We start from the raw sequence: 17,731 nt of genomic DNA, 5'->3' as shown, positions 1-17,731 counted from the left end.
CTTATACTGTGAAGGTGTCGAGGTCTGGAAATCCCATTTTTATGGTTGGTTTGAAATGCGTCCGGTCTTTTGCCTCCAATCCACAGTTTGACTTCCCAGGAGGTTGTTTTAGGTCCATGTGAACAAAAATAAAACCACTGCGGCTTGATCCGGATTCCAGTTTCTTGGGCTCAGTACATTCCAATGTCACCCCAATTCCCGGGGCTTTTTAGCGGATGCCCCTGGGGGCAGTGGCCAGCTAGCTGCACAGGAGGTATCTATGCTCATGAGGAGGTTGGGGAACCGTATACTGTTTTGACTCCATTCCCTTTTGACGCCGATCCCTTTCCGTCTTGCTCCCGAGGAATAAATAGTCTCCCTGAAAAATCAGGGGGCTCTCACTGCAGCGCAGAAGAATGGCAGACGTCGGAGCAGGTGGCAACACCTGTGTCCTGTCTAATTCCAGCCCCAGCTGCGATCCATCCCGGCTGGAGGGAATGCCGCAGAAATAGACTCTGAAAGTGACTCAGAGTCAGGGGGAGCCAGTATGCGGTGACCCTGGCTTCAGAAACATAACCTGCTGCGGGGGAGGCTAGCGTCGGGGGGAGAAACTTTGGCCCTTTCTCTCAAACAGCTGTGGGTGATTCCCCTTCAGGACCCGCCTGTCCCCTGCCCTCACGCCGGCTGCTGGAGCCAAGTTCGCTGGAAAGGGATGCGCTTCGGCCCCCGTGAGCTAGAATGGCAGAGCAGCTGTTAACGCTCAGCAAACTGGCTTGTGTCGGGACTAACCTTCGGTGACGGCTTCTTTGGAGAGGGGTGTGAGCGTCTCAGACTGAGTCCTTAGCAGAGTGGCGTTGTTTCCTCTCCTGTGTCTTTCCTCCCTGTTTTCTGGGGCCTGTCTGAACTGTAGCCCCGCATTTTTCGATGTCCCTGCATCACTCACTCAGGTGCCTGGTGGCCTCAGAGTCTCCAGGGGTCAGAGCTCAGAGGGAGGAGGCCCTTGCGAGTGCACACCGCTTGGCATGGCTCTCCTAGGCTGTGTCCCTGTGGCTGTGTGATGGACACTGGCGGTAGAGGACGCAGCACGGTCTTGTCCTGCCTGGCTGCTCCCAGGTCCGGTGGCTTGTCCTGGGTTTGCACTGCGGCTCGGCACCGGCACACAGCCAGGTAGCTGCGTGGTAGCTGAGTACAGCCCCAGAGCAACATCAGAAGGGCCAGACTGGGTCAGACGAGCCAGGTATCCTGTCTGCCAGCTGAGGCCAATGCCTGATCCCCCAGAGGGAATTAACAAATGTTTCCTCTCCTGTCATCCATTTCCAACCTTGGCAAACAGAGGTTAGGGACACCATCCCTGCCCATCCTGGCTAATAGCTATTGATGGACCTAACCTCCATAAATCTATCTAGCTCTCTTTTGAACCCTGTTAAAGTCCTGGCCTCCACAACATCCTCCAGCAAGGAGTTCCACAGGTTGACTGTGCCCTGCCCCACCAGCTCCAGCCCAGGGGCAGGTAGTGGTGGCTGACCCGTTGCTCCTAGAGTAAGGGTGAGGGGGACTCAAACCCAAAGCCTCAGGTTCCAGAGGTTAATGCCTTCTCCATTACGGGACTAATTCAGCTACAACGACTCAAGAGGCAGAACTTGGAGTCATTGTGGACAGTTCTCTGGAAACATCCACTCCGTGTGCAGCGGCAGTCAAAAAGCAAACAGAATGTTAGGAGTCATTAAAAAAGGGATAGAGAGTAAGACAGAAAATATCTTATTGCCTCTGTATAAAACCACGGTACGCCCACATCTTGAATACTGCGTACAGATGCAGTCACCTCATTTCAGAAAAGAAAGATTGGCATTGGAAAACGTTCAGAAAAGGACAACAAAAATGGTGAGAGGTTTGGAACGGGTCCCATATGAAAAGAGATTAAAAAACCTGGGACTTTTCAGCTTAGAAAAGAGGAGACTGAGGGGGGATAGGACAGAGGTCTATAAAATCATAACTGGTGTGGAAAAGTGGATAAGGAAAAGTAATTTACTTGTTCCCACAATATAAGAACTAGGGGTCACCAAATGAAATGAATAGGCAGCAGGTTTAAAACAAACCAAAGGAAGTTTTTCTTCACTCAGTGCACAGTCAACCTGTGGAACTCCTTGCCAGAGGATGTTGTGAAGGCCAGGTCTTTAACAGGGTTCAAAAAAGAGCTCGATACATTTATGTATCTATTGGCCAGGATGGGTAGGAATGGTGTCCCTAGCCTCTGACTGCCAGAAGTTGGAAACGGGTGATAGGGGAAGGGTCATTTCCTCATTGCTCCTGCAAGTGGCTGGAGCCCATGGCTGGAGTTACCTCAGCTCATCTGCACACAGAACGTAACTCAAGCCTGACAACTGTGGCAGCTGACACCCTCCCCCCTCAATGACTTATTCCACCACCACCTTGGATGTGGGGCAGACAGCAGCCGTGTGAAAGGAGTGAGTCATGGCGGTGGTTGTTTTCTTTCCCCGTCACCGCGGCTTTTGTCTGCGTGACATACCGTGTTATGGTCCTGACTTTTATTCTTTTTCTTCTGTGCTTCCTCCGTGCAGGCCTGTCTGCCAATGACAACGGCTACCTCCAAAGGGCTCGAACCTCCACAAAGGCAAAGGAAACCACCGTGCCTTCGTCAGAAGTGGCTACGCAGCCTTGCCAGGAAAGAGGTTTTGCAGGTTTTTAAGCCAAGGCGGGGCTGGTAAGTGCCACGCCCTTTTGCCTTCCTTAGAAGCCAGAAGGCGAGAACTCAGCAAAGGTAACAGCCTCAGTTTGAGGTGGGGCCAATGGGTCAGGCCGGAGAAGCACCAACCCAGACTAGACCTTTGTCCCTTTTTTGGATATGACCCTCCCTAACCTGGACTTTCATCTGGTTTACAAAGTCCAGCTGAACCTTTGTCCCAAACGGGAAGAGCCGCCTGCCACTTCACTGGGGGCACGTCTAGACGACAGGCCTTTGTCGGCAGAAGTTTTGTCGACAGATACTGTCGACAAAGCTTCTGTCAACAAAGAGCATCTAGACTGCATCCAGTTCTGTCGACAAAGCAAGCCGCTTTGTCGACATGACAGTGTAGAGGCAAAGGACAGTGTAGATGCAATAACGCCTTCTGGCGACAGAACTCAGTCGACAAAAGGCATTAGTCTTCGTAGAATGAGGTTTACACCCATCGACAAAACGGCTGAGTTCTGTCGACATTATGTATCGACAGAACTCAGCGGTAGTGTAGACGCAGGTACAGTTTTGTCGACAAAAGTCCCCTTTTTCCGACAAAACCCTGTAGTCTAGACACACCCTGGGTGTGTGGATTCGATGAGGAGAGCAGCTCTCTGAGGGAACACTCCAAACTGGGAGCAAAGGGCTGCAGTGCATCTCATCCCCCCCGTATAAGAAATTGCAGCTGGCTTCGTAACGACATCGTTCCTGTGGGGCTGACGCCCTCACCTGAGGAGTTCTTCAGCTACTCATGGAACCTTCTGGGTTTCGTGTTTGCCCGGGGGTGGGAAGGTGGCCTGTCGTACTTGCCTGTCGTGGATTTACAATATCTGTGATATCAACAATTCTCTTGGCGTTCAGCGAGCGCCAGGAGGGGCCACGGTGCATTGAGCTCTTCCTTTAGCTCTCTTCCCTACGCTGCAGGCTTATGAAGAAAGGCTGATCTGCCTCTTTCTTCTCCTAATCTAAAGGGAATGGAGGGTTGGTAAAGGGGTTGGATTGACGGCTCGGGAGCCTAAACCCCCCCGGTTCTCCTAAGAGCTGTGCCCAGGCAGCAAAGGTGTAAGAGCGTAGGAACACCACACAAGATTATGCCCCTTCTGCAGTTACGCTAGCCAGGGTGTAGTGTCCGTAGGGGAGAGAGCAATGCTCATGGTTGAGCACAGAAGCCAGCTGCAAGCTCTCCCCGGCCCGGCGCTCCCATAGCCAAAGGTAACAGAGCGTCCCAGCCTCTCTAAGGGTAGGTCCTGCTAAGCCGCCTCCTCCGGAGATGAGGCCTTTGCGGAGGGAGAGGTTCCTAGGGGATGCCCTCTCCCCAAGAGCGGCTGAGCTGGGAGCCCGACCGTAGAAGTCAGAAATCATGTGACGGCCACGCTATGAAACAGGCTGCTCTTTGCTCAGGAGGAGAGGAGGGCGGGAGGAGGCGTCTGCCTACAGGGAAGGCGCTGGGGGGAAAGGTCTGCAAGGCTGTCCGATGCAGAAGGATGCTGAGGAGAAATAAGGTGGTCAGGAAATGCTTGGGGCAGTACAACATAAGAACATCAGCACGGCCACACTGGGTCAGACCAAAGGTCCATCTAGCCCAGCGTCCTGTCTGCCCACAGTGGCCAATGCCAGATGCCCCAGAGGGAGTGAACAGAACAGGGAATCATCAAGTCATCCCTCTCCTGTCACCCATTTCCAGTCTCTGACAAACAGAGGCCAGGAACACCATTCCTACTCACCCTTGGCTAATAAGTATTGATGGACCCAACCTCCTGAATGTAGCTAGTTCTTTTCTGAACCCTGTTAAAGTTCTGGCCTTCACAACATCCTCCGGCGAGGAGTTCCAGAGATCCGGGAAGGGATTCTTCTGCAGTAACAATTCCTACTAAAGGCCACAGCCCTTGGCAGCGGTGTATTTTTCTTCCCTGCTGTAGGCAGAGGTTGGTGTTTCTCTGTGACTGCTTTATCCATGGCAGGATTTGCCTCTCTGTTGACACTGGAAGAGGGTCAATATTTTTCTCCGCGAGAGGTGATGTAAGCTGCAGGCGAACGGTTGGCTCGAAGCGGAATTACTAATTTCTTCATACCTTGTCAGCAAATATGTTTACATGGCAGCAACCAGTGGCTCTCTGGGATCCTGTTTGTTTTACTGGGGCACTGGCAGGTTAGAAATGGTCTGACACTTTCAGCCCAGGGTTACGCCTGTGCATAAGTTCGCAGGATGTTAAAAACAGGAAACCCAGGCTCCTACTGGAATTCATAGAACCCTAGAGCTGGAAGGGACCTCGAGAGGTCAACGAGTCCAGTCCCCTGCCAGAAAGGGGGTTGAATGATGCTTTTTCAGAGCTGCGATTTTATGACTTTCAGCAACACACTAATGAAATATTTTTAACGCACGATTCCAATAAGGGCACGTCTGCACAGCGGAGATATTTCGGGATACTGAGGAATCCCGAAATAGCTGCCCCGCATCTTAGAAACGCCCCCATTATTTCGAAATATTTTTCGAAATAACGGGCGTGCTATTTTGCCATCCCTGTAAACCTCGTTTAACTCGAAAATAGTGTTATTTCTAAATTTGGCGCTGTGTAGAGAGCACCAAATTTCAAAATAGCCTATTTCGAAATAGCCTTGAAATAAGCTATGCAGTTTGCATAGCGTAGCACAAACTACATATCTCACTTCAAGTTTTGGGTGCTGTGTAGACACACCCTAAGATCCTGTAGACTAACGCAGTAAACCCTAATCTCCACTAGGGAGTTATTTTGAAATAACGCCCCCTGCTTTCGAAACAACAAGTGGAGCATCCACACGACCAAGCCTGTTATTTCGAAATAACGAACCAGTTATTTTGAAATCTGGACTCCTGCTTTCCTCGGGGAATAACGCTTATTTGGAAACCGTTATTTCAAAATAGTGGTCGTGTGGATGCTCCGCTGCTGCTATTTCGAAATAACTGCTCCCCAGAGTCATTCGCAGTAATTACTCCCCAGTGCTTCCTGGGGATTTACGTCGAGGTCGCGTGTCCACGTTACGGGAGTGGGTCTCTGTCATTTCGAGGCTCTCCCATAGTGGGCACAGACTCTTTCGATGTTGTTATTTCGGGAGCTATTATTTTGAATTTCGAAATGTGAAGTTATTTCGAAATCGTTTCCTAGTGTAGACGTGCCTAAATTCAGAAACTGGCAGCAGATATCTGGCAAACAAAGGGGATGTTGACAAATATGTGTGAAGTGGTTCTCTGGTCACCGGCATGGCTCTTTCACAGGTTCAGTGTCTGTTCTGAGCTCTGGCCGGCTTTGTCACTGTTAAGTTAACTAGACCCTCTCCGAAGGAAGCAGAGCCAGAGACAGGGGTGTCGGGTATGTAAGGCGGGGGAAAGTTCCACCGTCCCAAACCGCCAGGGATAGCCCCGCCCATACTCCGGGGCTGGGGAGGCTGGGCTGCATGGCGTGGTGCGTCTTCCTCTGGGGCAGGGGAGGCTGCGGCGAGCGCGTACCCATTCCCCTCTCTTCCCCTCCCCTCCCTGTGGTTGGAAGGGGGGAGCACACGCACAGCGCGCTGCCCTGCCACCCCAGGGGGCGGAAAAGAGGCGGGGCCTAGCAGAAGGGGCGGGGCTTGAGGTGGGGCTGGGGGCTTGCCTTCACCGACCGCCCCTGGCCACAGAACAGGGATAGGAAGAGGCAGGTGGGTGGCCCCAAATTTTCGGGTGCCCCACGTAGCTGCGTATTCTGCCTGTGGGTAAGGGCAGCCCTGCCACGTGTTCTTTAGGACAGATGACCCACACACAGTCCTCCCTCAGGGGCGTGCAGGCCACCCAGATGAGCGGGAGAGAGCGTGGGGGTGGGGAAGGAAGCAGCAGCCCCATTTTGCAGGTTGGACACTGAGGCACGGAAGGACTCTGCGACTCTCCAAGGTCACATGGGAAGAGCTGGGGAACAAGGCCAGATCTCCTGCATCCCAGCCCAGTGCATCCACAAGCCCTTTTTATCTACGCGGCCTCTGGGAACCAGCTTCCCTGCGTACGATCAGGCTGGGGTGGGAGGTGTCTGTGCCGCTAGCTCCTTGAAGAGCATCCGAAAAGCTCCACTTCTCTGCCTCGAAATAATCCACTTCACATTTATCTCAGTGCCATTCAAAATAACCTGCAGCTGCAATTTTTACGGGGTTTTTCAGTGACCTCCCATCATCCCGGGGCATGTGGGATTCCCCCCTGACGTTTCAAGAGCAGGTGGGCAGTGGGAAATTCCTCCGAGTCCCCTTGTGTGCAATTGCTCTGTGGCATCTTGAATCCAGCACTATTCACAGCCCGCGTATCGGCTGTGCCTTTGCATCTACCTCCGTGCATTGGAAAGCTTTAACTTTCCTCTAGATCGGGGTGGGCAGGCATTTTTGCCAGGAGGGGAGCACATAATTTAATTTGTGGTCACAGGCCGGCTCTGCCCCAAAGGGGCGGGGCCTGAGGTGGAAGGGGCGGGGCCGGGGACTTGCCTCTCCCCACAGCTGCCTGGGGCTGGAGGCTTTGAATTAAAAACACAGCTAAGAGCTTGCAGCTCCTGGGCCTGCTGCTGCTGCTGCGTTGCCTGGCAGCTGTCCGGGATTACTGCGGCTATTTAAAGGGCTTACAACTCTGGCCCCTGCCAGGGTAGTGCCATGTCTGGGAGCCATTTTAAAAGGATCCTGCTGCCTGAGCCACTGCCTGGAAATTCGGTGGCAGAGGCAGCAAGATATAAATAGAACGTGGCCAGATGCAGCCTGCGGGCCAGGTCAAAGTGTTAGGAGGACCAGATCTGGCCCCATGGCTGCATTTTGCCCAGCTCTGCGCTATATCAATAAGTGGCACGAGATCTATAGGGTTATAAATGCTATTTATGGCCTTACACAAATCTATAAACCCTGAGCACCTTCCCAGTTCTCCTGTGCGGTGCACGACAGCCAGGAAGAGTCTCCAAAGCAGAGCAAAAGCAGACTCTCCACTGAGTTCTAGCAGTACAGGGATTAAGACACACAGCAGAAGAGCAGTGCTTATTCCATTCCAGTTGTATAGTGTGTGAGAACCTGCAAAATAATTGGATCGGTGAAATGCTTTTGTATTGTAAAAGACATTTGGCTGTTTAAATACGTATTCCTTTGTGTGAATAGGAGCACTTCCTGTAAGAACACGGAGGGCGTGTCACTAAAATTTGCCAAGAGCAGTGCCGAGACCGATTCTTACCTTTGTCTCCAGAGTTTAGGGCAGCTGCTTGTGTGAATGTGGAGAAGGTGGCATTTACAATGAGTAAAAGTCTCCTTCAAAGAAGCAAGCCCCATTCCTGACATCGTGTCAGCCACCATATTCCATAGAAGAGAGCCGGAGTTGAGGTTGTCTGAACTTTTCCATTCCAATTCCCCATTTGCAGACATTCATAACTTTCTCCAACTTTTAGCTGCTTGGCTGAAAGGTCCTGTGTTTGAGCTCTGCATTAGCATGAACTCTCTTGAAAACTCTGGGCTCAGAGGGTTAGCCGTTTGTGATAAAGGGAATGGAGGGGCTTACGTGTAAAAACCTCTTAAACATATGGGCTACATCTACACTGCAGGCTTCTTACGCAAAAACAGTTTTGCGCAAGAGTTCTTGTACGAGAGAGCATCCACACGGCCATATGCTTTTGTGGAAGAGATGTGCTTTTGCAGAAGAGCATCCGTGGCAGTGTGAACGCTCTCTTGCACAAGAAACCACTGTTGCCTGTCTACACTGCCTTCTTGTGGAAGAGCTCTTGCGCACGAGGGCTTATTCCATGTGGGGGGAGGAATAACTCTTGCACAAGAAGCTCTGGTTTCCGATGCTTTACTGTAAATTTACTTGCGCAAGAATGTGTGTGCAGTGTAGCCGCTCTGCAAGTTTTTGTGCGAGAACAGTTGTTCTTGTGCGAAAAGCCTGCAGTGTAGACGTAGCCATGGAGATATACCTATCTCCTAGAGCTAGAAGTGACCTTGCCAGGTCATCGAATCCAGTTCTCTACCCTCATGGCAGGACCAAGTACCATCCCTGACAGATTTGCCCCGGATCCCTAAATGGCCCCCTCAAGGATTGAGCTCCTAAGGACCGGAGGCCCTTAAATGACCCTCATCCAGCTTGGTTCTTGAACCGATGCGCCGTGGGCTGCGTGGAGAGGAAACCTAGCCCCGGACGAAGGTGCAGACTCGACACGGGCTACTGCTGCTGCTCCTCAGTCTGGTCTGTACCTTGGTTTCGGACAGCTCTCAGCAGCAGCAGGACCGGGGCTGGCCCCACCGCTGCAGAATGCAGGTGGGTGGGGCAGACAATGCTCCAGCATCCCTTCGCAAGAGACCCTTGCGTGTCAGAGAGCTGTTGATCCTGGCACTGCCCCCGAAGGGGGAGGTCTGGGATGGATTTTAGGAAAACCAATTTCCCTAGGCTGGTGGTGAAGCACTGGGCTGGGTTCCCTAGGGAGGGGGTGGAATCTCCATCCCTAGAGGTGTTTAAGTCCCGGCTTGACCAAGCCCTGGCTGGGTTGATTGAGTTGAGTTGGTCCTGCCTTGGGCAGGGGGCTGGACGTGATGACTCCTGAGGTCTCTCCCAACCCTGGGATTCTAGGATTCTATGGAAGGGGGTGAGCCGGCCAGCCACCCCCTAGCAAATCCAGCTGCCCGGGGCAGCTAACCACCTCCTGAATCTAACAGAGAGGCAGGGAATAGGGCCAGCCAGCCTTTCGCTCCACCCAGCCGCCTACCACATAGGGGGAGGGAGCTGCGAGGGCCGTTTGGGACGGTGCAGGTGGGTCCTTTGGAGATGGATGGTCCTTGCTTTCCTCTCCAAGGACCGGGAAGCAAAGCACCACCTGGGCATGCTGACTCTAGTCCCGGCCCTAGGGAGCAGGGCCTGGGGAAAAGCGGGCGCAGCGCAAACGCCCGGCCGGGCGGCTGCACACGGCAGCTCCCCAGGAAGTGACTCAGTCCCCGGCGGGGGGGCCCATCCCGAAGGCACAGTGCCGGTTGGTGTGCACAGCGGGGCCTGTTTGCCCAGAGATTAGCTCCTGTGTGTGAGCTCTGCGCCAGGGCCATGCAAGCGCCCCAGAAGTCTGGCCCAAGCGCTGGGCTGCACCCAGGACCTGCGGGAAAAGGGCAAAGACTCTGGCTACGAGACGGGGGCACCATGTTAAAGGGGGAGAGGTGGGGCTGCAGCCTCCCCCCAAAGTTTCCTAGCGGAGCAGGACACTGTCTCCTGCCTCCCCACTAGCCAGGAGTGAGAGCAACACGGGCAGCGCTTGGTTTACTCCGCTCCCCCGCCCCGGAGTGCAAGGAATGCAGGCCCATCCAACCCAACAAAAGGCCAAGCCTGGGTCTTTTGTTGGGCTTCGTGAGCCTTGCCGGGCCCAGGCAAACTGCTGCCGGAATCAGGAGCCGCTGGGTGAGAACCAGAGCTCCTGGGGGGGGGGGGCATTTTTGGCAAGCAGCAAAGGGGAGCAGTTTCTGGTGCCCTGTGGCTTCCTCCTCTTCCCCCTCGCCAGCCAGCCACCAGCAAAGGCAGCTTTTCCTCTGCTGGCTCTCACCCCGCCTCCCGGGCCACACCAATTGCAAAGCTAATTGGCTCTTCTCTGCCCCTCCTCGCTGGCTGGTCTTTGCTCTACCCGCAAGGGGTGTCTCTGGCATACCAGTCGCAGGGCTGGGAGCTTCAGCAGCACTGGTTTCAAATTCACTGAGCCAAGCAGGCTGAGGGAGGGAGGGGAGGCGGGGCAGGAAGCTCAGAAGGTGAGGGCTGTAGATTTCATCATGCGCTGCCCTCTCCCTCGCAGGTGGCCATGTCACACAGGTGGGGAGGATCAAGCCCCTTCTGGCACGAGTAGCCCGCGGGCTACTCAGGCAGGGAAGGGGGCTGCTCCAGGCACAAAGTGAGTCCAGTTCGGGGCACGTCAGTACTTCGCTGTGAGAGCAGCAGAGCTAACCAGTGACCCCAGGCATCTGTCCCTGCCGTCGAGAGAAACACGAGCTGTCGCACTGCACACGCGGCTTCACTTACACTGAAAACTCTCCCGGTTTTTTCCCAAGAGTCCAATTGTTGGGGGGAACGGCAATACCCCCAGGGTGGCCAACTCTTCTTCCAGCTAGTCCCCCCTATCTGGGGGTCTTTCCTTGGACTGCAATGGGCTTAGCTTACCAGGTAGGGCCCCGGCAGGCTGTTACACACCCACGCTGATTCCTCAGCAGGGTGGCACTTGCACTTTTTAAATCTAGTCACAGAGAGGTGGCCGTGTTGGTCTGATCTCGGTCAAACAAAAAAGCAGTCACGCAGCACTTTAAAGACTAACAAGATGCTTTAGTAGGTGATGCGCTTTCGTGGGCCAGCCCGACTTCCTCAGATCGTATTCTGAAAGTGAATTGGCGTGACCACTTTATAACAGAGAGATGCAATGAAAGAAGGTAAAAATAAATGACATACAACAGACGGTGAGAGTGAGGGGGGGAAGCGACAAGGAAGGAGGAAATTGCTTACTGTATGAGTCAATTAAGTGGCTAATCTGGGGTCACTATGAATATCAAAAGGTGGGGGGGGACAAATGGTCTGGTAGCACTTTGTTGACTAACGAAACATGTAGTCAGTGGTTCCCAAAATATTCGGCATCACGCCCCCCTTTTTGATTTTTGAGAAACCCTCACGCCCCCCTCTCCCCAAAAAATAGCAGCAAAACGTGGGGTGGGATTGATGGGGTGTGTATGTAGCTGAGTCGCCTCGCACCCCCCCCTGGAATTTCTTCATGCCCACCCCAAGGGAGCATGCCCCCCCAGTTTGGGAACCCATGGTGTAGATGGGATCATGAGCTTTCGTGGGCACAGCCCACTTCTTCAGATGGCTGGAGTTTTGAGTAAGGGATATGAACACTCAGAATAAATAGGAGGGGGAAGCAGAGGAGGGAGAGAAAGAAAAAGGGAGCGGGTGGGAGACAGAGCATCGTTAAGTATCTGGAGAATGGGTACTTAAACCTAAGCAGATAAAAATCAAAGTCAATAGCTAGATTCCTAAAACAGGAAGAAAAGACAGGACTATGTAGCACTTTAACGACTAACAAGATGGTTTAACGACTAACAAGATGAGCTTGCGTGGGCCAGACCCACTTCCTCAAATCAGATAAACCATCTTGTTAGTCTTTAAAGTGCTACATAGTCCTGTGTTTTCTTTCAGATAGACCAGACTAACACAGCTACGTCTCTATTACTAAAACAGGAAGGATATCGCTCAGAGAGCTGTTAGCACCTTCAGGGGTTATTAAGTAAGTAGAGACCCCATCAGCCCCGTCTTTGTAATGTGCAAGGGTATGTCTACACTACAGCGTTATTTCAAAATATCTAATTAAGAAATAGTTAATTCGCAATAGCTTATTTTGAAATAACGCGTCTACATACAAAACGCATTTCGAAATAGAAAAACGCTATTTTGAAATGGCGCGTCCACACTGAGTGGATGTTGAATTGCATTTAAGGATGGTGGAACCAGTTCCGGCAGGGCATCAGGTCAGAAATTACCTTGTGGCCAGGGCAGCCAGCAGGGCACCCTGGGAAGGGCTGGAGGCCCGCTGTTTCGAAATAAGCATCTACGCAGCACTTATTTTGAAATAGCAATTTCTAAATTGGCGCTATTACTTGTGGAATGAGGTTTACCAATTTCGAAATAAGCCCTCTGCTATTTCGAATTAATTTCGAAATAACGGAATGACTGTGTCAACTCTAGGAAAGTGATTTCGAAATAACGGCTGTTATTTCGAAATAACTTTGCTGTGTAGACATACCCTAAGATAATTATCAACTCGATTAAGGCCCATTTGCAACGTGTCGAATTTTAGCAAAAATAAAAGTTCTGAGGTCTCCCTCTGTAATCTGGAGTTAAAGTCTCTTTGTCGTAAGAGGCACATTGTCAGGTTTTTAAGAGAATGACGGATTTGACTGAAATGCTGGCTGGCAGGTTTGTGTATGTGGCGATTTCTGATGTCTGAGCTGTAATTCTAGGGCTTTTTCCCAGAACGTAAGGAGCTGCTGGTGTTTTTCCATGTGCCAATACAAACAGATGTTGCCTTAAGCAGCCAAATGTGATCTAGCTGTGTGTCTGCCGTGCCGTATGTCCTTCTGTCCCAACTGGGAAGTTATCTTAGCTCCTCTTTACTCATTTGCAATATGTCTGAGGGCGGCAGAGTCTCGCAATATGTCTGAGTGTTTTCAGGGATTGCCATGGCAGTGATGTTTATACTCTCAAAACCTTCCAGTCTGCAGCGTGGTTTGCTTTTCAGTGATTTGTTTACTGCTAAACATTCCTGGAAGGAATTCACTATCTCCTCCTCTGCACAATTTGGACCACAAGAAATGTAAAACGTGATGCTAATCGCAAGCCTAAGCCGATTTTTAAGCAGATTAAACAAAATACAGGACTATGTAGCACTTAAAAGACTAACAAGATGGTTTATTAGGTGATGAGCTTTCGTGGGCCAGACCCACTTCCTCAGATCAAATAGTGGAAGAAAATAGTCACAACCATATATACCAAAGGATACAATTAAAAAAATGAACACATATGAAAAGGACAAATCAAATTTCAGAACAGAAGGGGGATGGGAGAGGGAGGTAAATGTCTGTGAGCTAATGATATTAGAGGTGATAATTGGGGAAGCTATCTTTGTAATGGGTAAGATAGCTAGAGTCTTTGTTGAGACCCCCGCGTAGGGTGTCGAATTTTAGCATGAATGACAGTTCAGAGGATTCCCTTTCAAGTGCAGATTTAAAAGGCTTCTGAAGCAGGATGCAGGTAATTAAGTCGTTGAGACAGTGTCCTTTCCGGTTGAAATGGCAAGAAACTGTTTTTTCTTTGTGATCCTGTCTAATATCTGTTTTGTGGGCATTGATCCTTTGGCGAAGTGTCTGAGATGTTTGTCCAATGTACAAAGCAGACGGACACTGTTCTGTTCAGTTCATTTCTAAGGATACGTCTCCAAAGCAGCATTATTTTGGAATCCCTGAAGTTATTTTGAAATAACATCGTGCATGTTGGCACTACACGCCTTTATTTCACAATCACGTTGAGCTGGAGGACTTCTTACTCCGACTCCTGTAGTCCTCATTTCACGAGGAGGAAGGGAAGTCGAAGGAAGAGGGTTCTTCCTTCCACTTCCTGCTGTGTAGACAGCACCAAAAGCTGCATTAAGCGATTTTGACTTCAGCCATGCAACTGACGTCGCTGAAGTTGTGTAACTTAATCTGATGTTTGCCCTGCTGTGTAGACAGACCCTCAGTTATCACATGCAAAAAATCCAGGTGTTTTCAGGTGCCTAAATAGCGTCTGGAATGGAATCCTTGGGAAAGCTCCCCCTACCAAAATCTGAAACAGCACCCTTGCAACATGAACTCTGCCTTTGTTCATATCGCTAGCGATGCGGAGGAGGCTGGTGCAGAAGAAGGACCAGTTACCTATGGCTTACAACAGCAGATTGCCTAAGATAATCTAATTTAATTAGAGAAGAAGGAGATCATTATTTAATCAGAACTAAGACTAATTAACTTTTCCCAGAGTCCTGGTGCAAAAGGCACATTGTTGCTTTCAAAAAAGATTAATTAAGCAAGGCAGAGCCAAACCTTGGGCGCTATGGCCTTTGGAGAGGAGTTTTTTTTCTCATCTACAGCTTGTTTTTTGAAATGTGCTTTGGGATGCAGAATTAATTGTCTTATTGCTAATGGGGTCCGGTGTAATGATCTCGCTTTGAAAATGCAATCTCGATGCGAGAACTAAAGATTTGTCTACAGGGGGAAATCAACCAGACAAGTTACTGTGTAATAACCTGTTCCAGCAGAGGTGCCCTGTACAGACTCTAGTCCAGAGTAAAAGACGCTTTTTTCCCCCAGAATAATTAATCTGCTTTGGAAGCGCATGAACTATTCTGGAATAAATTACTTATATTCCAGAATAGAGTGTCCACATGGGAGTTACTCTGCAGTAGCTCTTCTGATCAATGACACTATGTACACATGCCGTTAGCCTCTCTGTGGCTTGGCCTCATCTTGCTGTAGCAATGCAGTCCCCCGTCGTTTGTCCGTTTGTCGTTTTTCGCAGTTTGCCTCTGTACTGAAGACTGCCAACTACGATGGTGATCCTGTGTGTGTACCACTGCCTTCCACTGGGCAGAATGAGAACCGACCAGCTGCGTGTCTTGTGCTGTGTACTGCAGAGCGCTAAGGAAGATCTATTGATATGGGCCAGTGGACTTCCAGCAAAAAGGTTTGAGTTCTGTTCCCCTTGGATGCGTCTACACAGCACCCTTAGCTCGAAATAAGCATGCAATTGTGTAGCTTATTTTGAATGTATTTTGAAATAATTCTAGCTGTTCCGAAATTCTCCTTAACCCTTGTGAAATGAGGGTTACCGGGACATCGGGATAAACCTTCCATTATTTCAAAATCAATTTAGAAATAACGGGCTGTTTCAATAGACACAGAAGAGCTATGTCGGGATACTTCTGGTATCCGGAAATAGCTCCTCAGTGTAAACCTACCTCTAGAGATAGCTATGAAATTGTGCCCATGGAAACAATATTCAGAAGTGACGGGGGGCTTGTCTACACGATGGAGAAGATGGAATCTCCAGAGGTCGATCCCTTAGTGTTGGAATTAGTGGGTCTAGTGAAGACAGGTTAATACGAACAGAGAAGGTGCTTCCATCGGCACCGGTACTCCTACTCCTCACGAGGAGTAAAGGAAGTCAAAGGGAGTGTTTGCTTCTGTCAACCTACTGTGTGGACAGCCCGAAAACACGATTTAAGATACGTCGACTCCCGCTACATAATTAACATAGCTGGAGTTGTGTATCTCAAGTGGACTTTCCCCCTTGAGTGTAGACCAGGCCTAAGTGACTTAACCCCTCCATCTCATTGACTTTCATTGGGACTAAGGTGCGCTTGAGTGTTTTACCCAAATACTATGCCTCAGCAAACGCCCCGCAGTAGTGTAGCAGACTTCTTGTGGCCATTTGGTTCCAGTGTGTAGTTTTCAAAATCACTAGTGGGTCCTGTGATGGGCACCTACATGGGCCTATTAAAATTTTAACCTTCGGGACAAGAGTTTTGAAAGTGGGTCTGTCTTTGAAATAAACCTCGTCCGTGTGGTTGAGCACAAATGGTTTGGAGCGGAGTGTTTCCGTCTCTCTGTTTGTGCGGGTCACACACAACTGCGCTGGGAACGTTTCCTGTGCCACGTCGGCGTGCAAGAACCGTGGCATGGCGTGAGAGAGGGGGGTTGTTCGCTGGTCGGTCCCACATACGGATTCGTGATTTCACTGTTGGAACGGGGGCCTGACAGGAGCGGGGGGAACTGGTAAGCAGGGATGTGGAAACAGCATCAGGGCGTGATGTGTCAGGTCTCCGAGATGCAGTTGGGAATTGGCGGCGTCCATCATGCCTGTGAAATGGGTGGGCCAGAGTCGCCTGCAGTCACAAGAGCAGCATGTGCTTGCACAAGCGTGTGCAGCTTGCACTTTTCCAGGCCAGCGAAGGCACGGTACGGAAGGAGAGGTGGCACACGGGGGAAGGGCAGCCTTCGTCTCACTTGAAGTCCCTGGCGGAGCCAGTAGGGGAGGCTGCCTGGGAGAGTCAGTGAGTCCATCAAAGCCCAGTTCTGGGGCATGGAGGTGCTGGAGGGATCAGCGGGTTCCCTTATTAGCAGTTTGCTGCTGCTTCTCAGCATTTGCAGGGCTCAGTCTCCGCCCAGATACCTGCTCTTCTGCGTGGTGCCACCCGTCCACAGTGCTCACTTCGCTGATCCGTGCTAGATGCGTCACATGCCAACGTGGGGCGGGGGGTAATCTGCGACTTCTGACCACTGCAGATGGGGCCAAGCCGATGGGGTAGATTGGAAGGTCAGAAGGAACCCTAAATTCTCCATCCAGAGGGAATTGCTGTTGAGTGGCCTGTTTCTCGTGGGGTCCGGCAGGGATCGGTTCTTGGCCCGACACGTTTTAATCGTTTTATCGTCGGTACAGAAGAGATCGAAATCAACAGGTAAACTGGGCACGAGCAAACACTGAGCTTTTTAATGTGGCTAAACATCTGTCTCTAGGGCCACCAGCCATACTTGCAGGATGGGAAGTATCCGGGGCAGCAGTGACTTCGAAAAAGAATTGGGAGTCGTGATCCATAATCAACTGGGGAGGTGAAGAAATAGGAGAATCTCAAGTAGGAGCAGGGAGGTTATTTGTATTTGGCCCCGGTGGGGCTGCTGTTGGACTCCTCTGTCCAATTCCGGTGCCCAGAATTCAAGAAGGACATTGGTATGTTGGAAAAGCTTCAGAGAAGAGCCACAAGAATGAATAAAACCCGTATTAGAGACAAGGAGCTCAGTCTATTTAGCGTAACAGAGAGAAGGATCGGGGCTGAATTAATTACAGTCTCTACGCATGTCTCTGGGGAACAAACGTTGTATGATGATGGGCTTTTCCGTGTAATATGATCCAGGGGCTGAACATCGACATGAGACAAATTGAGACCGGAAATGAGGTGTACGTTTGTAACAGCGAGAGTGTGCACCCTTTGGAACAATGGAGCCAGCTGACGGTGGACTCTCCATCATTGGCAACTCGTAAATCACGGCCGGATGCTTTACGTAAAAGTTCCCCTCTGGGAATCCTGGGTTCTACTGGAGTTCGCATCTGGGTTCTACAGGAGATCAGACTAGAAGCGGGGTGGACAACTGGCAGAACCTAAGCCAGCTCTGGACCACCAGACGCTTTTGAACGGACCCCCAACACTTTGTATTTATTGATGTTGCTCATTAGTGGGTATTTGATTGTTGTTTTTCTCTGGAGTCCTGACCCCAGCTACACCTTGACCAAGAATTTGGATCTTGAGAAAAAGAAATGGACTGCCCCTGGACTAGAGTCTAGCCTTCAATGCATCACCTTCACGTACAGTTGGGAGGAAGACTAAGCTGGGAGCGTGTCTTTGTAGCCTTCTTGCATGTTACAGGATAGGACCGCGAGCAACTACATCCTACGGGCTAGACCCT

At 50.8% G+C, this 17,731-nt stretch overlaps 1 protein-coding gene across 4 annotated transcripts in view; it reads left to right on the top strand.

Moving 5' to 3' along the window:
- Positions 1–2,682: 2,682 nt before the first annotated feature.
- TP63 (tumor protein p63) overlaps positions 2,683–17,731 on the top strand; it is a 187,284-nt gene continuing 172,235 nt past the window's right edge. For all 4 annotated transcript variants that reach the window (XM_075938257.2, XM_075938256.2, XM_089780696.1 and 1 more), the window contains exon 1: positions 2,683–2,701. The gene's annotated coding sequence lies outside the window, so the exon portion shown is untranslated. The remainder of the gene's footprint in view (positions 2,702–17,731) is intronic.

This window comes from Pelodiscus sinensis, chromosome 10 (genome assembly GCF_052426305.1).
Source record: "Pelodiscus sinensis isolate ZL-2025 chromosome 10, ASM5242630v1, whole genome shotgun sequence".
Classification (NCBI taxonomy): Eukaryota; Metazoa; Chordata; order Testudines; family Trionychidae; genus Pelodiscus; species Pelodiscus sinensis.
Note: the sequence above shows the minus strand (reverse complement) of the source record. Positions and strands in the feature narration are given on the sequence as shown.